Source organism: Aedes aegypti, chromosome 1 (genome assembly GCF_002204515.2).
Source record: "Aedes aegypti strain LVP_AGWG chromosome 1, AaegL5.0 Primary Assembly, whole genome shotgun sequence".
Lineage (NCBI taxonomy): Eukaryota > Metazoa > Arthropoda > Insecta > Diptera > Culicidae > Aedes > Aedes aegypti.
In genome coordinates this window covers 127,769,841-127,797,765 of record NC_035107.1, presented here as the reverse complement: position 1 = coordinate 127,797,765, position 27,925 = coordinate 127,769,841, and the positions used below count along the sequence as shown (strand labels likewise).

The following is a 27,925-nucleotide window of genomic DNA, read 5'->3' as shown; positions in this document are numbered from 1 at the left end:
ATACTTCCCATTCGATCTTTTAACGACGGACTCTATCTAATATATAGATAATGTCTTTTGAACTTTTATGAGAAGCAATTAAAATCCGAAAACATGTCCTGCGAAGTGAATTTTTGCCTAATTAATTGTAGTCATTGAAGCTAATTTTACATGGCATAGCATTTTACTAATGCATTCGGATTGTAAAAGTAGGCTAGCCAAGTCGAGCTGTTTTGCTCCCTATTAAAATAAAAAAGGGTGACATCAGGCCTTCGTTAGACTCATGGTTATGTCCACGGATAAGTAGCAGAACCGTGTTGAAGGTGTCTGGGTTCGATTACTGGTCGGTTCAATGTCTTTTCGTAATGGAATTGCGAATGGGAACTTTGCAAAGAACCTCAGTTAATAACTGTACAAGTACACTTGGCCGGCACGGCTTATGGACAAAAGGTCGAAAGACAAAAGGTCGAAAGGATAAATGGTCGAAAGACAAAAGGTCGAAAGGACATAAGGTCGAAAACGATTTGCTTGGTGGGAATTTTTCCTACTTTAAAAAAGACTTTCGACCTTTTGTCCCTTATTTTTTGTTCTTCGACCTTTTGTCCTTACGACCTTTTGTCTTTCGACCTTCTGTCCTTTCGACCTTTTGTCATAGATTCGCTACGAATAGCGGTGGGGAAAATCGGACCTAAATTTTTTGTTGGTTGTAATTCGAAATATTCTGCTGGTGGATGTTACCCCACTAGTTTCTTTTTCAGAGATTTTACTTTATTTTGGACGATCTATCAATTCTTTTGTCGTGCTAACTGTCATTATTATTATTATATTTATTAAAGAGACTTCCACCCTGAGACTGGCATCACAGCTGCAAGTATTTCATCAGAGATTTTTCCTTCTTTTTAAAATAGGCTGTTGTTTTGAGTTTTTGTTACAAAAGTTAGCTGCTGATGTTTTCTTATACTGTTAATTTCAATTAAAAACAGACAAATTTTGAAATAGTTATGCTTTTGTAAGGATAATTAATAATAAATTAAGCAGCACTTTTTTCTTCAGTAATACTTAAGGAACATTGAGTTCTTTTTGTTATATGTAAGTTCATATCTCTTATAGAGCTGCTCAACACCAGTTATCGGAATTCAGCTAAAGAATTTAATTTCTTTTCGAAATTCAGCTAAAGAATTTTGTATACCAAAGTGTTTTTTTCCGTAACGTTGATGGAATTTTGAGATCATATATTGGTAAAATTGGTCATCCAAATTGCCCAGATGGCGACCATTTATTGTCGTCACTGCAAATCAAACATGAGCGAGGAAATAATAGCGTAATAAAATAGTGTTTTTGGGAATTTCATAGTTTCTTATTTTATAAGAAATTTTGCCGTCTTTCCAAAGGCTGTTCTTTGAAACATATTCAAATCATAATGCCATAATTTGTTGTGCTTGACAAATGAAATGTATTGTGCCAGCTGATCAAATCACCAAAAGGATAATCAATTCGCCCGCACCTTCGTTACAATTGTTAGACACAGCAATAGGTTGTTGAAGAACCTCCTGGAAGATCCTGACTTTAAATCGGAGCCCAGATATCCGAAGTGGAAAATGCACAACTAGTCAGCAAGATCAAGCTAAGGGTCGTGGGTTCGGATCCAACCGCTCAAGGATCTTTTCGGTTTGGATGATTTTTCGATTTCCCGGGGCGTGGAGTATCTTCGTACCTGCTACACATTGAAAATGATCAATCGACAAAATAAGCTCTCAGTTAATATTTATGGAAGTGCTAATAAAAACACTAAGAAGTAGGCTCTATTCCAGCTGGAACATAACGCCATCTTCGCTGTAACAAAACCAGCTACTCAGCCTAATATTTTTTTTTCTTTTTAAGAGACTTTGCCCTGACGGGGCATTCGTCTCTGTAAAAATAAGTTTATTTACCAAGACTATCCAAAAATACATTTTATAGTTGTATCCTATCATACAGTCCTATTTTTTTATGAATTTAATGGTTCTATCTTCTGCTTTTCTATCATTACACAATATTTCATCCAATTTGTTGCTTAGTCCAAACTCCTGTCTTTCAGCGTTATATCGTTGACAAGCAACCAACACGTGATGGACTGTTAATTTACGGTTACATACTGTACATCTGTCAGGAGAACGATTTTCAAAAATGTGTTCTTTAGTGAATTTTGTGTGCCCTGTTCTTAATCTACTTAACACAATTTGTTCTTTCTTATCGCCTCTATTTACTGGTTTACCTACATTTTGCTTCACGATTCTCAATGTATTTCTTGGTGCCTGATCCCACAGTTGTTGATGAGCTCCCCAGATTTTCTTTTGCATCCATGTGATGATATCTTGTCTTGGGACAAGAGTTGTGGTTGTTAATTGCTCTCTTCCATGTCGCGCTGCTGTATCTGCATTTTCGTTGCCTAGTATTCCTGAATGGCCAGGTATCCAGCAAAATCGGATATCTTTCTCTTTGGAGTCTCTTTCGATACACTGAATATAGAAATTTTTTGACTTTTCCGATTCTAGAGCTTTGAGACAGCTGGCAGAGTCGGAGAAGATAACTGCTTGATTTGTAATGCACTTAACCGCTTCAGATAGTGCTTTCGCTTCTGCGGTAAAAACTGAACATTGATTAGGTAATCCAGCTTCAATCCTGAAATCAGGTCCAATTACTCCATATCCTACTTGCCCTTCTGCTAGCAAGCCATCAGTGTACCAATGCTCGATCCCTTGGTATTTCTCTTCCATCATTTGTCGAAATATTTCACGGCCACCTGAGGGGTTTGTCCAGCTCTTATTTTTGTTTTGATTGACCAATCGATGGTGGGGCCTTTTCGATTCCACGCTCTGGTATGTGCTGTCACCAATTTGCAAAGTTTGAGTAATTCGGTATCCGTTAGACTTTGAAAAGCGGCGTTAGCTTTTGCCCACAGGTGGTTCGATTCTTTCGGCGATAGCTCCAATATTGCAGTTGCTCGTTTGATTAAAGTGCTCAATACTAAGTATAGGAGTGGTTCGGAATGCGCTCGATGCCGTCCTAATGATTTGATTGTATGTTGATGCTATTTGCTCAATGTTTTCCAATCGTAGCACCTCTAGTCCGTAGAATAATTTAGAGGTCACAATGGCATTCCCAATGTACAAAAGTGTCTTGCGATCTGCTTTTTTTGAAATGGCCTTCAATAGGTTTAGTCGACTCCTACAATCTTCCTTGAGTTGCTTCGTGTGTTGGTTGAAATTACATTTACGATCAAAGGTGATGCCAAGTATTCTGGTTGTCTTTGGTTTGGCAATTTCAATTCCTTCTAGAAAAATATTGGCACCTTCGAGGTGCCAGTTTCGGTTTTTTTTAAGTTTACAGCAATGCATGGTCGATGACTTCGATGGAGATAATTGGAACCCGATTCCAATAGCCCAGTTTTCTATGTTTGAAACCGCCTTCTGGAGTCTACGTCGTAAGTAACTAACTCGTTTACCAGTGGCGACAATGACTATATCATCGGCGTAAAGAAAAACTTGAATGTTGTTTGGAGCTTCAGGAAAAAGTGTGTTCATAACCAGAAGAAAAAGCGATACTGAGAGTACGGAGCCTTGCGGAACTCCATTTTCAAGTTGCGTTGATTTTGACAAGGCTCCAGCGTAACGAACTCTTGCTGTCCGTTGTTGCAGAAAGTTATTTAAAAATTTGTTCATTCTTCCTCCCAGATTGCATTCGAGAACCGCCTCCATTAAATGTTTGTGCCATACTCTATCATAAGCCTTCTTGATGTCCAAGGTTACTATCTCACAATGCTCCCCTCTATTGGCTGCTTCAGTAATAATCTCGTCAAGGTGGGTTAGGTAGGTTGAGGTCCCTTTGCCTTTTCGAAAAGCGAATTGTCTTGGGTGAAGGATGTTTCTAGCTTCTAAGTGGTCTATCAGGCGGCGATTGACCATCCTCTCCATCGTTTTGGCTATGCAACTAATTAAGGAGATTGGTCTAAAGCTATTAGGCTCCCCGGAGTTTTCTCCCGGTTTTAGGATTGGGATAATTATGCTCTCTTTCCACGTAGATGGTATATTTCCATTTTCCCAAACACCGTTAAACGCCTCAAGCAAAGTTACCTTGCAATGGAGAGGTAGATGCTTGAGCATAGGGTATCCAATATCATCTATACCAACCGATGTTCCATTTGCATTTTCTAACGCCTGAAATAGTTCTTGGATGGAAAAATTAGCATTCAACGGAGAGTCGTTCCCTGCATCATCAGGGAAGACTGTTTCTTCCTCTTGTTGCCTAGTTCTAAGGAAGTCCTCAGAATAGCTTGCTGTTGAGCATGTACTAGCGAAAAAGTTTACTAAATGGTCTGCAATTTTCGTTGGGTCATCGGTGTACTCTCCGTCTATAAGAAGACCTGAGATTTTATTGCGTCGTTTGCCCGTAAGCTTGTTGAAACTCTGCCACAGTTGAGCCGTATTTGACTTTGCGGTAAAAATTTCTTGAAAGGTAGACCATGTGTTTTTCTTCGCTTCATCAATCATCTTTTTTGCCTCCCGATTCACTGCATTATAATGCACTTTCGCTTCTTCTTTAGTTGGATCGCCCTCTCTCAATTTCCGTAGCTTACGCAAAGCTTTTCGTCGCGCCTTGACAATTTTACCGACTTCTTGGTTCCACCATACCTGTCTTTTCTTAGCTGGAAGACCTTTTGTTCTTGGAATAGATTCCACAGCTGCATCATAAATGGCTTGTGTTATGATGTCAATTGATGCCATTGAATTTGGTGGGAGTTTTGCAGCGATAATAGTTTCATATTTTTTCCAATCGGCATCCTGGTAGAGCCATCTTTTAGTCGAACGGATGGTCGGGAGCGGATTGTTTGAATGAATAAGGAGTGGAAAGTGGTCGCTGCCGTGTAAATCGTCGTTGCTCTGCCAAGAAAATTTGGTAGCGAGTCAGTTTGATACAAAGGTAATATCAATAGCCGAAAATGTTCCAGATGATGCTTGGTAGTGTGTAGGGGAACCGTTGTTAAGTGCTAAGAGACTGTTATCGACTGCCCATTCGCAAAGAAAACGCCCACGCCTGTTTGATTGCACACTACCCCATACCTCGTGCATTGAATTAAAATCACCGCCGAAAACGTACGGTGGTTCAAGAAAATCTATGAGGTGACTTAGTTGGTTACTTAACTCTTCGCCACTCATTGCTTGCGGTACGTAGATTGAGATAATGGTGAGGTCCCATGGTTTACTTATTCTAGCAATACATACATGTAGACTGGAGGTGACACTGATAAATTTGTGTGGCACATCCTTACGGATTCCGAGGCCACAGATGCCATTACCCATGCTCTCTGATCGATTATGGATAGCCCAGTCGTAGGTGTTGTTAAGAAGACCGTTCGTTTTGTTAGTCATCATCTCTTGAAGACAGATTGCTATTGGGTTGTTGTCGTCCACTATTTTACGGAACTCGGCATAGTTCCACCAGACGCTTCGGACATTCCACTGCAGAGCGAAGACTTGGCCTTGGATATCAGATAGGATTGTTGATGGAATGCTGGATGTTGTCGCATGGAGGTTGTTTGCTGTAGGTATTTCGAGGGCATCATTTGATCTTTGAGATGAAAATTGATTGACACTTGCCTGTGCTACAGACAAATTCCCTGCACCGGCTGCCGCCGCAGGCTCAGTCCAGAAGCTGGGGACATCTGGGGTCAGGGCCGGTGCAAGGATTTGCCTAGGGTTTACGGACCCTTCACCGTGAAGATTAGGGTTGTCAGCTGTCAGTCTCCGCGATGATGTGGGTATTTGGCTCCCATGATGAAAGCCTTGTTGTCGCAGTTGTGGTCGATTTTTACTTCCGAAAGACGCTTCAGAGGAACATTGAGTTTGCGTAGCTGGATAGGCTTTTGAGTGCGTTTTGGGATACGTTTTACAATCAAGGTTAAAAGGGTCAGAAACAGGAGAAACGTGTTCTAGGATTTGAGAGGTTGATGAATTAGGAATATTTATGAAAGGATGATCTATAAAGCAGTGTGAAGTATTATCGGTGATTATCGCAATTGATGGAACAGGTTGGGAACGAAAACCGGCCGTGCAGTTGGGTTCGTTGTCAACGGGTTGGGGTAGAGCGGCCCGGACAAGTTCCCCAGTGTGCAGCGCTTCCAAAGGAAGTGAGAGTGGTACTTCACTTTCCCACTCTTCAAACCGGAAAGGTTCGAGGTTTACAGTACTGTGATGTGGGTGGGTTGTATTTACGTTTTGCTTGGCGTTGACGGTAGATTTATTGAAAGGTCGTAGAGCTTGATTATTGTTGGTTATCGGTCGGTCCATAATCGGTTTGATCGAGAAAAGTCAACTCGGTAGAGGAGTCCGTGTCAATTGGAGTTACCGTCCCGCATTTGCCTTTGTTTGAGTTTGACCTAGTCATAACTGGGCTTCTGTTTGCATCTGGCTGTTTTTTCGGGGGAGGTGACATGTTTGGGCGGCTAGTGTGTTCGTTGGTGGTCGGTGCTGTTGGGCGTTTGGTTTTTGCCTTCTTGTTGGAAGTCGGCTCACTGCTCTGTGAGCTCGTCCTCGGTCTGGTTAGAATGTTTTCGATGTAGTTCTTCATGTTTTCGTTGTCGGCTTCGATTTTGGCTAATTTTTCATCTCGGTGGCGAAGGGCTTCCAGCAGTTCCTTGATCTGGTTCTCTTTTTGTTCCATTTTCTCCATACAAGCGTTCAATTTTGCAAGCGTCTCGTGTGAGGTGCGCTCGAGGTTCGCTTCAAGTTGCTCGATCTTCTTATCCTTTTCTGCGAGTTTTGCTGTTAGCGCATCCATCCTAGCTTGATCCAATCGTGGTTGGGCCGCTACTTGCGCATAGCTACCGTTACCAGCAGCGACACGTTTCCTGGCTTCTGCAGACGAGATGTTGTGGTCGATCCTGGTTCTGATGATGTCCATTTCGTTCTTGTAAATGGGACATTGTCGACTAGAAGGCCGATGGTCTCTTTCACAATTTCTGCAGAAAGGTGCGTGGTCACAAACATCTTTTTCCTCGTGGTCCTGGGAGCAATTGTAACAACGTTTGGGGTTGACACAGCCCACCCGGGGATGGCCATATTCGTAGCAGCCAAAACAAAGGAGGGGGTTTGGGTAGTACGGGCGAGTTTTGAAATTAAGCACTCCAATTTTGACATTAGCAGGGTACACACTTCGATTGAACGTCAGAATAATGGCTGTCGTTTTTTCTTTGTTGGCTTTCAGGATCCTTCGAACCGCGATAACGCCTTGTGAGCTCATTTCTCGAACAATTTCGGCCTCGTCTTTCTCCAACAGATCGTATGCAGATATAACACAGCGACTTACGTTGAGTCGGGGATGAAGAACGACCGACACTTCCGTGCCGTCAATCAGATGGGTCATTTTCAGTAGCTTCTCAACTTTTGTCGGCTTCCTCGTTTGTATCACATAACGTGTACTTTTGCTTTCGCTTTTTGCGTGTTCGATCGAACCGGCGCATAGTTCAAGACTCTTTCCGATGATAAACGGCTCGATGGGAAGGTTTCTACCATCCTTACCCGTCATCAGCAGAGTAGTTACAGCTCCGAATTCATTGCGTCCATCCAGATATACGGGTAACGTTCCATTTGACCCCCCGGGGTCACCTCCGCAAGCGGAGGCCATGCACTGTTCCTACTTCAGACCGGACAGATCAATAACCGCAGATAAGGGTAGTGGTCACCCACTACCTACCCCGGCGCGGCGGAAGGAAAGAGGGAAAAGGAAATCTGACCCTACCTTATATGATTGTGATCACCTGATCAATATGGTTCGTAGCCTAATAGCCTGTTGATGATGCTTCTCTCTTCACCCACTCAACCTATCACTACCTGTTAGCAACCTAGGTTGCGGTTTTTCTCCACAATTCCCCAACGCTGGTGGAGCCGATTGGTCGACCACCCGCACACGGTAATTGGAGATATACTACTTCACTTGTTTGTGCGCCTGGTAGAGATAGCTAAAAAAAAACTCGCGGTATAATTTCGCGATTTAACACTACTACACTCAGAACACTGATTCCACAAAACTATCCAGCCGGGAGGCGTAGCGCTGGCGCTCCCGGATAATAACGTTGAGAATAATAAATCAATCACTTCAGATCTAATAGCAAAGCGACCGATCACACTGGGTGCTCAACGCGAACTGAGCATAATATTCTCACGAGCACTTCCAAAGTTATTAAATTAGAGCTTAGTCAATTAATCATGTTTACATAACTATGTTGAGTGGTAAGCATAAATATACTATAAACCCTCGATAGTCGGATTTGAACCTATCACCTTCAAGATGATCTTACTGTGCGTTAAGGGCCATACCTTTTTGGGTTCCATATGAATGTTTTCCTATTGATTGAAATTTCACATCACAATGCTTCATACTTATTCATCTTAAAATATTATACTTTCAGGGTAATGGCGTTCGGGGTAATGACCCATTCGGGGTAGTGGCGTTCGGGGTAACGGCATTCGGGGTAGCGGCGTTCGGGGTAGTGTCATAGAGTCGTATTTTTACGGTTGGTTTGCAGGGCATGACACCAACACCCTAGATTTTTGGAGGATCATTCCCCCTAAATGTTCGGAAGGCCATAGTGCACAGTTTACCTCAGAGTCCTTCTCTGGCACTCGGACAATGATCAGCCGCTCCTAACATGGGGAATAGATGCTGTTGTGAGCCGTTTCTAACATAAAGTACAGACCAGGGGGTAAACGCAGCGAGGTACATCTACCGTTCACGTTATGTGGGTGTTAGTGTGGCTCATAACGCTGCTAGACATCCCATTGTTTGAGTGTTGAAAATCATCAGCGTTTGCTACCTTGTCTTGGTCCACGCTTTCGACCTGTGTTGTTTTGGTCAACCTGTGTGAGAGATGATAGTTAGGTGAGCTATGTTCGTAGTTGACAGCCGTATACTCACCCTAGTAAAAACGCTCCACAAAGAGCCACAATCAACCCAACTTTGACTTCTTTTGACGCAATTCGGCTCTTCCGTGGGAAAATCCAATTTTGGGTTAACTGACATATAGCTTCATTAGGTAGTTTTCGTTTGACAACAGCGAAAACACAACTCAGTGCACAAAAAGAATCTACCCAGCGTTAGCATTCGAAGTCTTTGTACACCCGATTCTGTTTTTGCACGGATTTTTTTACACGGCCGTGCAAAAAAAAGTTTCCATACATTTTTTTTTTGCCAAAACCTTTTTTTTGCTTGAAACGTCGAGAAATGGTGTTACTTTTTTTGCACGGTTTTTGAAATTCTGAACTGAAAACTTTTTTTTGCATGGTACGCATCCCCCGTGCAAAAACAGAATCGGGTGTGATTGGTTAAAACAACTTAAAGTTGGGTAAACTCGAAAGAACCCAAGTTTGGCTTATTCCATTGAACTTCGACGCTGGGTCGGTGCGTTTCTGTTTTTGACAACTTTGCTGTTGCGAGAGAGGCAAAAAACACAACCGTGGATAAAAACTAAATGCAGTTTACCCAAATTTGGGTTTAGAGAACTTATTTTTTTGGGAAGTCTGATTGCTCCGTGCAGGTTTGCAGAAGCTACCCCCCTCCCATGCCCTGTCAGCATTTCACCAAAGCTTCCTCCGGGGTTGGCTACCTGATCTTACTTTAGGTTCCTCGTACCCTGGCCAGTAGCACGAGGAAATAGGGATAGAAGTTGCTGGGCTGAGGCTTGGGGCCACACAAAGGGCTTTATTTTGCTCCTTCAGGTATACGAAGTACCAACGTTACGCCATGCCCAGCATTTACCAACCTTCATATCATAAAAATCCTTTGATTTGATAGGCTATTTACAAAACGTAGTCTATAGATATATATAAATATATTGATGGGAAATGTCGTATTAGTTAGCTATCAAAGCATGTGAAAAGTCGCATTTTTATTGGAAGTAGTCAGTCCGAGAATGCCATCTATATGAACGAAATATGAAATACGTATTATTTTCATGAAGTTAGCGGCTCGGCTGAAAGTGATTCAATGTGTTGCGTTAATTGATTTGAGCTTAATATGAGCATGGGAAAAGAGCGGAACTAGCTTTGCAAATCTAAACTTTTCTCCACATTTCTCTATCCCTTAAGGCAAATGATGATATTGGTAACATTGTTCGTACAAATAAAACAAATTAAAATATGTTTTATAATATTAGAGCGTAAATCGATAGCAGAATTCAAATTTACGTTGTTCAACGGTATCAAAAACAGCAGCAATATATGCAATCAAAATGAAATCACACTTTTCGGAGCGGGTGGCATTCGACACTCTCTTTTGTGCGAGATTGAGTTTTTGTGCACTGCAGCTGGAAACCTGCGTCGGCGAGTGGCTCGTCAAACAATGCTCCCTCAGTATCAAAAGTAAGCTCACGTAGGCAACTTGGAGACGTGTTGATTTTCGGTTCAATAAAATTTCCTGTGGCAAGTTCAAGTTTCCAACCCGTGGCGGGTTTGTGCCATTTGTCGTTATAACGTACGTGCTCGATGATATAGTGTTCAATATCTAAGGACAAAATGTGACCCAATTCTTTCGGTGTACAATATCCACGTGAATCAAAGGGTGAAAAAGTAAAAGTATACGCAGTTATGCAATGTCATCGCAATGATCTCACACCAAGAGGCTGTCGAAAGATGCAGTAAAAATGCAGCATAAGAGAAGAGAAGAAAGTACAAATTGCTAGAAGAAAATCGCTAGGAGCAGAGCCAGAAAGAGTTCGAAAATCTATGAAAGCACTCCAAAAGCTTCAGTGTATGTCGCAACAAGTTTGTGGTGGCGTAGAATGGTAATTCTATCGCTGGTGAGCTGTGAAGACGATTGATTTCAGTGCACCATCAACATCTACGGCACGCGATTTTCAAGAGGACAGCCAGGCAACCGAATTCGAACGTTTTGTCCGTCCATCGGAATCGCGTTGGCTTAGTGTGGGCTGTATGAAACGTGCTAGAAAATAAAGTGAAGTGGCAAGGTGATCGTACCAAGTTGGGGTCGTGATAAGTGTTGGGTGTCCGTCTTTTTGCATCATGTTGTCAAGCTTTGTTCGAAACCACTACAACAACCACAATCAGCCATCGATCGCATACCGTGTTCGTCAAGTGTGCTGCCGATGCACATATTTTAATAGCTCAGAATCAACCGTAAGGCCGTATGCGACGATGGAAATAGCATCGAAAACAGTAATCGGACACCAGCTATGAATAAGGTAGTAGAATTGTCGATTGAAATGTTTCATAATATACACTAGCATGCTAATCGCAGAGCGTAATGTGTGTTATATGCTGAGATAGACCACAATGATTGATTTATTATATGCAATATCTATCAATCTGTAACCTAATTGTACTGTAAATAGACAAATTAGATTATCAAATTAAAAAATGCATCCTACACCTCTGACAATTTATTCATCAGATATCAGTAATCATAGGACCAGCTCCAGAAGCACGTTACACGCCTATTTGGAGATATGTGCAATATTTGAGATAATTTAAAACAGCATAAGCGGAGCCTATAACTTCACATTACAATGGGTTAAGAACAACAGAATGTCATGTATTTTTATTCATGTTTCCGGAATAATTTGCAATTGGCAATTGTTTACCATGTACTTTAAATTGAAGTAGCGCAGACACTGGACAGCTGCATACTTATCACATGGTTTCACAAGTATCACACAAAATTAGGTCAAAAATAGCCAGGTATTCAAACGAGATTCATATAGTTAACTGGATTCATTTTCTCAATTTGTCGGTGTTCAGACAGACTGAACCAAGTGATTTTTAAGGGTTTCAGGAAAACCTACCCCAGGCATCCCAAATATCAAAATATTCGAATAAATAATACATCTGTTATAATACAGCTTATTTATTTTATGATACATCAGTATCAAAACAGCATTGAAAAAATCCGAATTTAAGGAGGAGGAGACCGAACTACATGATTTTTCGGTGTTCTAAAGATACGTTAATCTTTAGAACACCGAAAAATCATGTAGTTCGGTCTGTCTGAAGAGCAACCAATCTGAATTTTACATGCGATAAATAACCACATACTTGAGTTGGACGAAGCAAGGGCTTTGATTGCATCCTGATTATCTGAACAGAAGTTACTAGTTTTCTCAAAATTTACTGTTGAAGTGCTACTTCACATTTTTTCATTCGATTAGGGTGACCATTTCCGAAATAGGAGTGACCAGACTTTGTAAAATTTGTATTTATTTTTTAATCATAACTTTTAAACCGCTTGACCGATTATAAATTTTCTTAGACGAAATGAAAGCTAAAGATTTGACTTCTCAAGAAAAATATAAAATTTCACAGAAATTGTTTTTAAATGAAAAAAAAAAACGTTTTTTTCGTGTTAAATGTAAAAATAAAAAAATCCGAATTTTTCTGAAAAGTTGAAATCTTAAGCTTTCATTCCATAAAAAAAGATTGGAAATCGGTTGAGCTGTTTTAAAGTTATGATTTTTTTCAAATAAAATATTTAATGCGCTGAGACTTACAGCCGATAAAATATGACTGATTTTTTATTTTCCAAAAAATTTTCTCAAAAAGTAAAAAACATACATCGCTGAAAGTTTAACAATGAACGTAAAATTTTCTGAACTCAAGAAAAAATGAGTACAGCAATAGCCCTTGTGGCCCCGAGGCCTTCAAAACACGAGAAAAGGATTTTTTTTATTTTTCTCATATAAAAAACATTTTTTGTAAAATTTTATATTTTTCTTGGAAATTGAAAATTTTTAGCTTCCATTTAGTCCAAGAAAATTGAAAATCGGTCAAGTGCTTCAAAAGCTATAATTTTTTTTAAATAAAAAAATTGCAAAGTCGCGATTTTTCTGGTCACCCTATTTCGGAAATGGTCACCCTTATAAAAAAAACGAAAAACTTGTATCCTTATTTCGAATAAGGAACAAAATAGCAATTTTTCACGGAATTCGGTGACCCACTAGATCGGTTTTTCATGGAATGGCTGTATATTGTGTGACAGATACTATGATACTTTATACACAGGGAAGTCAAGGAAATTTCCATTACAGTAAGATTCTAACTGACCGGAAACCAAACATCTTAAGCATGCTTTTGTTTTATAGCTGCGGACTTCACCACTAGACTTTGATCGACCCCAACACAAGAGCACACATTTTTGTCTGAGAAACAGTACAATGTCTACTAAATGAGGGAAACTAATGCAGCTATGGCTCACGACAATATACACCAGCACCAGCTGTACAGTCAGAAGAGGAGTCATCTACAAAACATTCAAGATCGTTTGAAATACTTGTTTCAACCAGGTGTTCACAATTCCCGTAAAGAGATTTATGTGAAAAATTTCCTGAGAGGAAAGATACAAGCAATTATAAAGACAAGGACACCGTCTTCAGCCATTTAGCTGCACAGACTGTAACTTAATACTAGACAACGGACAAGCATGCTCCAGTGGCACAGCCGAGAAACATTCATGACGAAAAGTTTCAATGGCTGAAGCGGGAATCGAACCCACACCCCATGACACGATGCGCTTAAATGCCTGACGACACTAACCGAGGACAATTTTGTTACAAGTCACCAAAAGTGAAATACCCATTATTGGTAAGAGTGAAAAAGTGGTTCTTGGTTAAAATGTATATATACGGACACGTTACTGCTCTCAGTGGACGATTATGTCCTTTGAAGGAAGCACCGCACTAGACAACGGACTAGCATGCAACGCCCAGTGGCACAGTCGAAATACTTTCCCAACGAAAAGTTTTTCAGACTGCAGTGGGAATCGAACCCACACTCCTTGACTCGATGCGGCTAAATGCTTGGTAACACTAACCGCACGGCCACGTACACTATATATGTATATGTAGCAGCAAAATGCCAAAACGAAACTCAAGAGCAGCCGTAAGAGTCATAGAGAACGCTTCAGATCAGTGGCGGGAAAAGTACTCTACCAAACATTTATCACTAAATTTACACATAATAGGGCTCTGATGCATAAAAAAAAACCATGTATGTTATTTTCACACAGGGATTTCTTCATGAATGATTCCCATATTTTTTCAGTGCTTTCTCCAAGATTTTTTCTACTCGTTTTTACTGAGTTTCTCTTGGGATTTTCATGAAAAATCATTTCTGAGATTAGTAGTTATTATTCAACGGATTTATCTAGAAGTTTATTTGGGCTTTCTGACCTTATCATAAAATATCTCGAATAATCTTTATCAAATTGCTTTAAGAAATCTCTTAATGAATTTCGCCAGAAATTCTTGTGCAAATTTGTACGGTTTTCTACATTGGTAACCAGAACATATTCTTAGCATTTTTGATTCACTTGGGCAATGAGATTTTTTTGAGAGCTACTAAGCTCATATTTGGCTACAATATGCGTCGACCGAGAAAATCCCCCATGCCAAAGTGAATCATGGAAGTGTCCAAGAAGCTCTATACCCTACTTATTACAAACAAATTCCAATTGTTTTCCAAAAATATCTACTTTGAAAAATTTAAAAATATTCAAGCTTCTCTATAAATCTGTTAGTGGAATACGTTCGACCGTTCTTTCAAAAAACTCTTTCTAACCTTTAGAAAATACTTACATATTTAACCAGCAATTTGTATTTTTTCAGTGAATTATATATTTTTCCTTTGGGATGTCCTCCTAGGATTCTTCCAAAGAATTCAACGGAGATTCATCCAAGTAAAATTTCTATCAGAAATTTCTATCAGTTTTTCATTCAGGTTCTGAAAGTTATTCCAAATCCCAGAATTCTTCCATAAATAACATCGAAAAATCTCTCCATTTTTGGTTCTAAGACTCAAGCAGGAATATCTCAATAACTTTAAGGATTTCTTTACAAATAACTACGATTCTTCTATAATTTTCAATATATATCAGATTTGTAGTGTAACACATACAAATATAAGAAACTTTTTGGCGAAATTCCAGACGATATATCTCACAGAAAAGCTTAAATAGAATTTGTAGGATTCACTTCAAAAATTATTGTTCTTTTTTCTTCTTTTTTTATAATGGACTATTGGCGTTAAAACGGATGATTTTTTTACTAAAGGTATTTTTATATAGCATCTAAGAAAATGTTTCGCATGAATTCTGAAGAATCATGGAGTTCTGTTTGATCCTTCGACCTTGACGCTTGCTCATGCGGGGGCGGGTGACTAGTAGTGTTTGATCTTTTGATCACGTGGGCGAGTGCTGAACACTTTTTCGGCGTACAAAGCGATTACCGAATTATATCGTGAATCCGATTAGGCGTGATTATATCATGGATCGTATCACCAACCACTGGTGACTCTCAGATCTTTACCTTATCCTAATAACCCAATATCCTTTCCATGACAACTGTGGAGATGCAGAGGTATACTCGGTCACTAGAAACAACGGTTGTCTAACTAACATTCATCCCCATCCCCGAGACCGTAAGGACGTTGCCGTCATTCAATTTGTGCACATTGAAGAATGGTAAGCTAATCCTAAGCTCCATTCATTTAATCTCTGTGCAACTTCGTCATTCACGGAGTAGCAACTACGAATTGTATGGTCATCTATGCTCATACTCATGCTCATGCATGAACTCTGAAGAATCATGATACTAGAGTTTACTATTTTCCCGGGATTTGACTTCCCGGGAAACGGGAAAAAAAGTTTCCATTTCACGGGAAATTTTTAAAAACGCGGAAACAAAGCAAATTTCATAATTTTTTTAATGATTTGTATATTATGTATAATTTTTTTGTGAAAGTAAATTTGTATGGTTATTTCTTTTTCATGTTACTAAAAAAAGAATTTGTTGCTTTCGTTTTAACAGCTGGACTTCAATACAAGAAAGTTTATAACATTAAGCAAAAATCAATTACATCAAATTATGATTACAGACATTCAATCAATTCTTTCAAGCACTAAGATAAAAACCAAATAGAGTCTTATGTTGAAAATTGTAGATGCTGCATCCATGGTAACTTTATAAGCCTACTCTATTCATGGAAAATATCCCTCGACAAATTCTTTGTTGTACATAGCATATATTTTTTTAGGAAAAAATATCGTCAAAAAGATATACATGTTACCAACAACTATTTAATTATGAACAACTGCAAATCAACAACGAAAAAAAGCCAGTAATCTAGTGAGGTCATTGTTTAGAATGATATGAAAAATAAATTGTGCGATGGTTTTTGTTTGAAAACAGATTTATTTATTTATTTATTTATTGGTGGTAATTTTATTATTGTGGCTGAACTATAGAAGTTTATTGCGAAAATATTGACGGTTTTTTAAGTGGCTAAAGATGTCTCATGGTAAAATACGTAATGTGAGATTTTACTGAGATTTTAAGTCTTAGAGGAAATGTTTGCATAACTTTGAACTTTGCATGACAGTATCGCCAGTTCAGCTGCACCTACACAAGGAACCAACCAGATGACTGCTTGGGACTTATAGACACACTCAGTGTATAAGTGCTGGTGATCTTCTAGTTTAAGGCGATAATGGTTCCTGCCACGTCAGAATGCAGACCAATGAGCCCAAGTAACAATTCCACAGCAATTTGGTATTCGTGTGGATTTATTAATGTTTTATGACAGTTACGTGAATTCTATGATAGCTAGAGGCGACATTTAAATTTGCTAGAAGACGATATTTTGTAAGTCAGCTTTTAGTTGTTTTCAAAACCTTTTAGAGACAAACTATATAATTGAAATTTTGTGGCTACAAAACCAGTTTTATTGCAGCATATAATACCTCTTCTTCTTCTTTCTGGCATTACGTCCCCACTGGGACAGAGCCTGCTTCTCAGCTTAGTATTCTTATGAGCACTTCCACAGTTATTAACTGAGAGCTTACTGTGCCAATGACCATTTTTGCATGCGTATATCGTGTGGCAGGTACGAAGATACTCTATGCCCTGGGAAGTCGAGAAAATTTCCAACCCGAAAAATCCTCGACCGGTGGGATTCGAACCCACGACCCTCAGCTTGGTCTTGCTGAATAGCTGCGCGTTTACCGCTACGGCTATATGGTCCCCGTTACCTCATTTAAACTGAATATAGTGGCTGAATGATACTTATTTGTGACGGCTTTGATGAAAGATTGATATAATACACCTTGTTGTCATAAAAGCTGCTTGTAAACTGATTGACTTGCACTTTGAATTTGAGGTGTTTAAACACCATCAAATATTATTAAACTCTTCAGAAAAGGAAGTTCAAAGAATTTTTACCGAACCTGGCTCAGGAGAACACCGGAACAACTTCCGCCATCGTGAATAAAAAGGATCTGGGGAATCTGAAGTCTGAGTTATCCCGGTGGGTCACTGGATCAGGTCGGGTGAAAAGAGTGGTGTGCTTTTGTACCCCTGGAGGTAGGCAAATTTGAAGTCACAAAAATTTCCGAAATCGGCCATAATGTGGCCACTATAAGAACAAATTTTAAGAAAAACGCATCAGCGTAAACTTTTTGGGAAACTTTGAATTGGATAACCGTGTGTCTGCATTTGGCTGACCCTAAAAATGACCATTTTCGGGTCCCTGAGACGCCTCAAATTTACGATAAAGTTGCCAATTTGCATATATTATCGAATTCCTCTGGCCACTTTTTGAAAATAAATATGTATACCAGTGTACCGAAAAAAAAAAATATTTGAATCTGTTAAGTATTCGTTGAGCGGCGAGGGTTTTAGCATTTTTGCTTTCACTCATGTCATGACATGAAAAATGTCGTCAGAATGAGTGACAATCATATTCAGCTGAACGTCGTAAAAAGAACGATTAAAAGAGAGAAATGAATGGCTGCACGTTTGCTGCTACGGCTAGTCGGACGCACTTTCCATCAGAGTTTCTTTATTTTTTCAGTTTCTTCCTGTTTTAGAACATTGTAGAAAAAAAAAAACAAGAAAAACGAGTTGAAAACATTTTCAAAAATATACAATGTGTTTGCTCATGGTCAGTTTGAAAATATCAATATAATCATTTCCATGGTGCCAGATTAATTTGAATTTTTAATAGACTTAATCAATCCAATATTGTCTAATGTACGAGGTCGCCAGGATACTGTAGTGATAATTTTTGCGAAATTGTGTCAAAATCCTTGAATTGATTTTAACACACGATGATGTTTCTTTTTTTTGTAGAATAGTAGATGCCATTGAGAACAAATGCATTAAAATGCAGCATGCTATTAATAGTGACAAAACTTGATGCAGCAACTTCCTAAAATGCATTTCAATATCCTATATAAAGTGATTGGACTTAAGAATCTAAGAAATGATCAACAAAGAGACAAATTGAAAATAATAGATTTGTTACTGCTTGTGCAAAACTTCCAGTAAGCGAAGGGAGTACCCAACTCTCATGCTTGGAATTATCGGGTGAAAATTCGATCTGCAAAGATTGTTCCACCATTTGCACATAGAAGTCCAGATTTACAGACGACTTATAAAAGTTGTATACAATTCCCTTGAAAGAGCAGCTCCTTATACCTCATGTGCAATTTCGCAACTATTATTGCTGCCCCAGCTACTTCCATTGCTTGCTTCTTCACCGGAAACCTTAAAGTAAAAACGCCTTAGTCATTCTCAAGATCACCATGGAGTAAACTTATCGTCGATCACAGACAGAAAACCGCCCAAACAACTTCAATTAGCGGATAAACACCGATGCAGATCGCGCGGCCATTGCATTGCTCATTGGGATGCGTCCTGTTAACATTTCTTTCACGGACAATCACACTGTGCATCGCGCTTATTCAGGGTCAAGGTGCTTGCACAGCAACGACTGTAGCAAAATGCTTCCCCGCATCGAAGAGGAAAGCGACCTTGGAAACCTGGTGGAATACCGTTGACTGGTCAAAGCACGTGCTGGAGGGAGTAAAGTGACAGTCTTAGAAATGGCATTTCAATACATAGCGGGTTGTTGTGCTTGCGTGGATGGGGTGGTCCATGTATTATCAGTCTTAAATATTTCGACAAGCTCAAGACATTAATAGGAACAACATGATGAATGAAATCGTTTAATTAATGAGTTTCCTCGCATAAAACGCTATTTTCTGAGTTCATCAGTGCATTTTGTATTGTTCCCTATACACGTACAAAGTAAGTCAAATCAATCCGTAGCAGCTGTCAAATCAACTTTGGTATCATAAATAAAGTCGCGTAAGTTACAGATTAGTTCACAATAATATCCAGTCTCTCGCATTGTATGACAATTTTGTCATATAAAACATGTACGCTTCCACTTTTGTACGTAAAGCCCCATTAACGACATCTTATACGGAATCTTTACATATATTAGCATCGCATGACTCAAAACATGATTTCACAATACGTGCAGTCAGGTTGTATGAGGTAAATCCTAATCACTAGTTTTTTTTTCCTCGTAACAATCCAATTTCTTACATATCCAATTCTAACCACCCTAGCCTCAAATTGATCAAGCATCGGACATCGAGTTCAACCGGTTAAATTTGTGGACGTGTGTGTTGTTGTGACGGGCTTTTTGGAGCTAGGTCGTCGGCTGCCGCTGCAGCACCTTGCGCCAAACGTACCCATGTGACTACAGTTAGCATTTTGAACCGGTTCAATCGTATGCATACTCAAACGCACTGACAATGTCGATCGACCTAACAACTTATGATACTGTATTAGCAAAGGTATTTATCAAACTAATGTGCTAGTCATTTGAGTACCGTTGGACCTTAAGTTTTAGAACAGAATAGTTCGTTCACCTAGATGTTCAAGTCTATTTTTAGGATGATTAGGCAGAAATCATGGGGCCCATATAGTCGTAGCAGTAAACGCGCAGCTATTAAGTATGGCCAAGCTGAGGGTCTTGGGATCGAATAAGCTTCCCAGAGCAGAGAGTATTTTCATACCTGCCACACGATATACACATGCAAAAATAGTAAATAGGTCAATAGAACCCTAAAGCCATATCTCAATTTTGTACCAAACGCTTGAGATTACGTCAAGTATACTCAATCTTCTAATGTTATGTGTTATGTTAAGTGTACTCAATCTTCTAATGTTATGTATTGGTTCCAGTTCAATTTTTTTTTTGTTTAGATATTTATTCAGATTTTGGGTGAATTATGTTTTCCGTTTACCTTCCGAAATGTCAGATATTAAGGTGAAGATGGATCGAAGCCAAATCTCAAATTTTCAAAAGCACAAATCTGGAGAACCGAACACACGTTTGAGCTGAAAACTTAATCGATTGGTCACCACCAGCTAGTGACCAACCGATTGAGTTTTCAGCTTAAACGGATGTTTGGTTCTCCAGATTTGTGATCTTGAAAATTTGAGGTTTGGCTTCGATTCATCTTCATCTTAAATATCCTAGTGTTAGAAAGCAAAACCTCAGCGGTTTTTTGTCGGCGAAGTGAACGTCAAACATGATCTAATGTGTCAAGGTTAGAATTTCAACGCATTTTTCAGAATAATATTCAATTCTGAAGAACTTGTTACTTGAGTGGAAAAATTTTCATACGTAGTTGCTCTTTCGTATTTTTAAATAAAAACAAGATTTCATTTCAACTTTCAAAACCCTATTAGTATGGAAAGCTTTCAATCGGAGAGAGAGAGGAGACAGCTCACTGACTGTTGGCATATTTTCTTGTCTTCTTTGATTTCTTTCTTAAATTGTCGGGTTGTGCACAACGGTCAGATGAACTTATTTTGGTCAAAATCATATTCACTTCTTGTTGTTCACTATGAAAAAGGATATGAATACAAAAAAAAAAACAATAACAATTCGTCCAAAACATAACATTAATTAGGTATTCTACTTTTTGAAATGTTAAATCATTAATAAAAGATCTAGAAATTTTAATACCGTAACTTGATTTTTTTTTACGCTCTACCCTTCGATTGTGCGGTTTTCCGGTGACAGTTGGTCACAGGTTCCCTTGACTTTTGGTAGCTCGCATTCTAAGCCAGCTGTCTCCTCTCTCTCAGCATTCAATTAGCAACTGTGAAATGAGCCAAAAAAGCACACTAAGCTAAGAAGCAGACTTTATCAAAATTGGGATGTAAATGGTATTCTCCAGAATATTTCTTTCAGCTACCAACACTTTTTGTAAAAAAAATCCCACACAAACCACTTTAATCAATTTTCTAGAAGTTTTTTGGGAATTTCACTAAGTAATTGTCTATGAATTTCACATATAAAACCTTCCAAAACATCTGTATTTTTCTAGAACTTCACACAAAATTCTTTGAGGGATTACCAGAGTTTGTGTAAATGTGTTTTTAGGTATCAAATTAAATATAGTTTTGAAGTATTTCTTCGAAAATCCACCAATTTCTTGCGATACATTTAGGCTGTCGTTTTAGATATTCGCCCTGGCAACGCTTCTAAGATTTCACAATAAATTATTCCATGTTTTCCTAATACAATGAATCTTGGAATTTCTCAGAATACAGCTGTTTCAGCATGTTTTTTTTTTTAAATAGTGCAGAGTTTTTTTTCAGGAACTCATCCAAAGATTTGATTCTGAATTCTATTAAGAATATTTATTGTAATAATTTCTGGTATAACTTTTTACATAATCCGAGAAGAAAATATTTGATGAATTTTCTAAAGGTTCCCATTCTGGCAACACTGTTTCAACCCACACAAGTGTATTCGCAGGCTCAAATATCGTGTTTTTCAGAGTGAACTTCGAGAAGAAAATTAGTGAATTGTGGTGCAAAAGGCTATTCTGCTGTTCTATTATTTTAGTTGTGAGTGTGCCGGTAGGAAACCTTGCAAAAGTGTAATTTTCTTGAATTGTTTTTTTAGACAATAGTCGAAAGTGAACGGGCACATTAAACGGCCATCACAAATGACCCGTCCTAGCTGACAAAATCTTTACGAAAACTAAAGAATGCAATGTAGTCAGATCTTTTCAATCTGCAGGACCGGACGGGATATTTCCAGCAATGCTTCAAAATGGTGAAACAAAGCTGATTCTGCCAATAATTGATATTTTTAAGGCAAGTCTAAGACTCAACTATATTCCACATACGTGGAGACAAGCAAATGTTATGTTTATTCACAAAATAGGGAAACGATATAAAACACACCCTAAATCATACCGACCTATCAATCTTTCATCAAAGACTATGGAGAAAGTGTTCAACGATTTTATCAACTCAAATTACATGAACAAGCATCCACTTTCTGAGTTCCAATCCGCTTACCAGTCAGGTAAGTCAACGGTTACGGCACTTCATACAGTGGTATCCAAAGTAGAAAAGGCTCTTTTGCAAAATAAATAGCACTGTTCTTTCTTAGACAATGAAGGTGCTTTCGACAATGCATTATATTCGATTGTACCCCATTTGGCATAATGGCCGTTTAACATAATGATAGACTTGGATTGAATATTGGCATTTTTGAAGCTTTTACCGTGATCAACACCACCGAACCTACAGGAAACATTTTTTGGTAACTACCGAAAAGCTAAACATTACATATAATTTGCAATTGGATTAGATGGACAAATTGATGTGAAGATTTGCGAAAAAGTTACACGTCTTCTCAGTGAGAATCGAACTCACGACTCCCCGATCTCTAGTTGGGGCGCGTTAACCACTACGCCATGAGAGGACTCATGAACGCAGAAGTTAACCTGAATTCGATTTCAGCTCAATAATCACGTGGTCCTCTTTCGCAAAGTGCACCTCTTTCGGAAGAATTAGATGCCCATCCAAACACAAAGCTTTCTATATATATCCAATGCCTAGCCCGAGAGCGCATTGTTTTTTAGATATAGGAATAGCACACTACACTAGCCAGCAACTGCGCTTGCTGAGGTTTCTATTGTGTGGGCTTCCAATGGGTCGCGACGTTCTCAAACGACCGGTTACGGAACATGAGTCCGTTGCTCGATAAATACTTGTTTTAATTATGAATCGTGGTTTACGGCCAACCAGCCGAGTGGAAGTTTAACAACTACCGAAAAAATTCTTCCGAAAGAGGTGCACTTTGCGAAAGAGGACCACATGATTATTGAGCTGAAATCGAATTCAGGTTAACTTCTGCGTTCATGAGTCCTCTCATGGCGTAGTGGTTAACGCGCCCCAACTAGAGATCGGGGAGTCGTGAGTTCGATTCTCACTGAGAAGACGTGTAACTTTTTCGCAAATCTTCACATCAATTTGTCCATCTAATCCAATTGCAAATTATATGTAATGTTTAGCTTTTCAGTAGTTGTTAAACTTCCACTCGGCTGGTTGGCCGTAAACCACGATTCATAATTAAAACAAGTATTTTTTGGTAGTTCATCAACAAGCGTGGTGTCCGTTCAGAGATTTTCCAAGCTATGAATGTCAAAAACTGTTTTGAAATTAGAGAGCATAACTAAATAAAACTCGTGACGGGTCTAGTGGAAGATGTTTTCGGAATAATAATTTTCATTACATCCCAGAACATCTTTGAGCTTGTTGCGATATACATATTTGGAAATGGTAAATTGGCAGAGAAAGTTCGCAGTTATTAACCTTTACGTTACCGACCTCCTACATGGAATTTTCAAATAGCTACCATTTCGTCAATTTATATTCGATTTTTTTTAAACCACCCTCAGTTTACTTTAAAAAGGTTTCAGTTATTTGTCATAAATGGACAATTCTGTATTCGGAACCATTCCGGAGATATTCCGGGTTGTACTGGGGTCACGAGGGTGCCAAAGTCGGGAAATGTGATGTAAAATGTAAGATAGTGATCGATTATCATCATTTCAATATAAATTGAATAAGTGGACCGTTCCGGAACATCGTAGCCGGTATTGTATTGTATAACCCTTTGTTTTCTGGGGTCTTCTGGGTATGACTCCAAAAAACTTTGAAGGGCTGTAACTTTTTTCTAGTAAATCGATTTTTGATTTTTTTTTCACACATTGGTGTGTATTCATGAATTGTTTATTTCGCACATATTTTTTTACCAAATATATTGAAAAATAGTTTTCCAAAGTTATAGGATTCAGGGAATCAGAAAATAATGTTGGGAGGCGAAGGTCAGGGACACTAACAGCTACGTCATTGCATGAATTTACTTAGTCGGCGCCAAAATTAACGCCGAAGATAGATTTTAACAGAAAAAAGAGAAAATTTTGCTTTGGCTGATTGAATTTTCTAAATCTAACTGACAATAAAATCGATGCAATATGCCAATGTGATGTGGTGTTCTTAATTAAGGCCTGATTCGAGTTTATCCGTGTCAGGGTACAGAGTAGGTACAGAAAGCTCCTATCAACGAACCGGCTACCGGATATCACCTTCACAAAATACTAGATATCTAACCCACACAGAGACCGCATAGAGTACGTCATGATAAATATCTGAAGAAAATAGAATAAATCATTACACATAACCGCAAAATCTCTTTACAAATGACTTTTACAGATTTTCGGGTGACTAACGATCTCAAATTGAAGCCTTGTAGAAACAGTTTGCAACGCAATGCAAAGCAACGAACATAACCCAGTGAACACACCATCGTATATAATAGGATATAAGAGTACAAATGTGGAGGCGATATACGTACATATTGCATGCAGCCTTATGGCGCATGTACGTATATCGCCTCCACATTTGTACTTTTATGCACTATCGTATACGAGTTTGTTTTTACTGGGAACTTTTTCTGAACAAATTATAATGAATGCCATAAACTCCCTGTGGATTAACTGCTGCCCATCAACCTAAAAAAGAAAAAAAACGATAACATTGAAATGGGCTGTAGAAAAAATCTATTTTGTAAAACACAAGATATCAGATTTGGCATTTCGTTGTCAACATAATTAAATACCTTCACCATTAAGCTTACTTTGATCAAGCCATAAAATGTATAGTGCATGCAAGAAATGTCATTAAGGAGTTTTTCAAAATTTATGGCAGGCTAACGTAAAAAGCTGGATTCTATTATGTTACAATAGTTGTAAAATTTGGCAAAATATGGAGCTAAGTGAAATATTTTAAACACAGACAAACAGACGTCACACTCTCATCACTGTCCATCGACCAACTTTTTAACGATCAATTCAAATGTTGGGTAGGTGGTTAATCGACCACAGCGCTCGCGTCATTTTTGTTCGTGTTTGACGTTTACACACTACCGCCACCTGTTGGTGCATCGGCCAACTACAGTGTTTTTAGCATTGGGCGTACATGATTTCGCGACGATGATTTTGATCGAGATTTGTTCTAAGTGTTACGTCTGTTTCTCTGTGTTTTAAAGCTTTATTGTTGCATTTTATGTTAACCTTTCAATGACCACCTCCACAAGCACCGCGCTGAAGTTGAGTATGAAAAGCGAGCTTTTGCCACCTGTGTTGTACGAAATACAACAGTGACACCGAAGTTTTAAAATGCTCCCAATACATATGTCTAGAGTTACTGTGCACGTGATGTAGACTTATGTGCAGGAGCCAGATTGCTTGCAAGTTCACGAGCGCGCAGTACATTGAACTCCTGACAAACTCATGTTGGGTTACATCCCGGTCAACCATATCTTTAAATTTCTTCACTTTTCTTTATATCGAGCTTTAAAGACACTCATATAACAAATCGAAAGCGATCGTCATCGATTCGTAAAAAAATAACTGTGCGTAAAGAATATTCGATAAATGTTATCAAAATTTCGACACCAAAATAAGCGGACTTCATCTGCTTTACCAATTTAAGAGCATCCTTCTGGTTATGATATTTAAAATGCTTATCAGTAATGTTTCGGATCTGAAAGAAAAGATCCGAAAAAGCCATGCAAAATCATATTTGGTCTCAAATATGCCGATCCTTGGAAAATCAAAACATCGAGACCTGCCATGCGATGTACCAGAATACCTTTACGCTGCTTTACGAAACGATACGGAAAAGAATGATAAAGGTGCTTCGATACACAGCTTCATTTTTCTTTGTCAATATATAACTTTACTTTGACATCATTCGTTACACGTTTTTCGATGAATATTCATGAAGGTGACTAAAGCCCATTCGATAAAACATGATCTAACGAAAATTAGTATCATCTCTTTGAAGATCTATATTGTATGCTTGATAAAGAAAGACACTCATAAGGTTTTATAGATTGATGAAGATACTTGAATATACGTAACGAAATGAACAGTAAAGAACAAGCGACAGAAATATTTATTATTGGATAAAGATATTTGAAGTAGTTCATAGGCTGGTTGACCGGGATATATCTAAATTTTCAACTGACTTCACTTGAAGCCTACTGTTTATTACAGTAATGTCCCGATTTTGTCAGCCCCATGTTGCTTTTAGGGTTGACAAAATCGGAAAAAAGCTAAAATCGGGGAAAAAATCGACTACTTTTTATTTTTATTCTTGCCTATAGACTTTGTTTAATGTTTTTGTTAATGTTTACAGCGTTTTTTATCTTTGTATGAACATTAATAACTGCGATACAAAGTATATTCATACTTTAGATGATCGTATAGACGAGGCCAATGTTATACTTGATCTTTTATATTATGGTTGTACATAATATTTACACATTAAAATAATGTATTGTTGAAAGGCTGACAAAATCGGGTCTAAAAGGTGCTAAAATTGGGGGTAGACAAAATCGGGTCTAAAAAGGTGCTGAAATCGGGGGTAGACAAAATCGGGAGTAGACAAAATCGGGGGCTGACGAAATCGGGTCATTACTGTATTCTGAAAAGGCAAGCAAATTTCGTTATTTCTATTTTTTTATTAAGTTCTTCAGGGATCTAACTCGATCATTGGATTACAACAAAATTATAGCACAATCATATCAAGATTTGTTACAAATAACAAACTTTGTTTCATTTTTGTTAGAAGCACTATGAGTTGATTATTTTAAAATTATAATATAATTAAAACAGTTATAATAACAAAGGCTGTTTCAAACTTCTTTCAACTGAAAACATAATTATAAAAAAATCGTTGTTAAATTTTGAAGGTAATTGCTTATAACAAATTTTGTTTGAATTTAATTATGGAAAATAACGAAAGGAGTTATATTATTGTTTAATTCGAAACATAATGAGTTACATTTTTGTTTAAATTATAACATATTTTGTTTAAATTGTATAACATATTTTGACAGAAAAACGTGCTAAAAGAGTAACAACTCCACTGGTCAAAAAGAAATGAAAAAAAGCAACTTTGAAAATGTAACTGTACATAAAAACCACTGAAACTCGAAGTGTCAATATTAACCAACCTGTTGCATAGCTGTATAATACTTTTTTTTGGCTCTGGAGGGAGTATTAATCTCCATGTCCTCCTTGGTTGCGCCACTGTTTCCAACAAACTTATGTGCAACAAAGTAGCCCTACCTTTGTTGCAAATCTTTACTAAAGCAAGTATAATTTGATGTAAAATGGTTTCTGAAATATAAGCGTCCAAAAATTCCAACTTTCACGTTGTTACCTATTTTTGATAAAACCCCTCGCTGTTAAGTAAAACTCAATTAAATTTTCATTCCAAAACAGCAGAAAATAGAAAATCGATAGAGATTCCGTGAAGTTATTAGGATTTTGTGTTAATTTCTCCCCACCGCACAGACAGAAGGTTAACGTAATAATGTTACATTACTGTGATACATATTTGTATTATCACAAACATGAAACGAGCTCACCAGTTGAAAATCCATATTAGACTGAAGTCACTCCAGCGACAGAAATAAAAAACAATATTCCGCCTGCTTGGGTTTCATCAAGCGCACTCCGTAAGGCAAAAAAGGCTGTTAGGCCAAAAAATCATAAAACGAACGTTATGCTTTGTTCAGACTAGGACATATAACACTGGATATTATGGTGATCCACCGAAATCTAGAATATTACTTAATACATACTAAAGATTTCAAATCGAGTCTCAAAGATTCCTACAGCATTATATAAGATTCATGATCAGAAACACATACTTTCACTAAAAAATTCA

General features: G+C 38.3%; 1 protein-coding gene across 4 annotated transcripts in view; it reads left to right on the top strand.

Annotated features, from left to right (window-relative positions):
• The window catches only part of LOC5568678 (neutral ceramidase), an 81,969-nt gene that overhangs the window by 36,888 nt on the left and 17,156 nt on the right, over positions 1-27,925 (top strand). The window contains exon 1 of one of the 4 annotated variants that reach the window (XM_001658043.2): positions 10,358-11,212. The exons of the other annotated variants lie outside the window; for them this stretch is intronic. The gene's annotated coding sequence lies outside the window, so the exon portion shown is untranslated. Of the gene's footprint in view, positions 1-10,357; positions 11,213-27,925 lie in introns of those variants that run through there. 4 annotated transcript variants of the gene reach the window in all.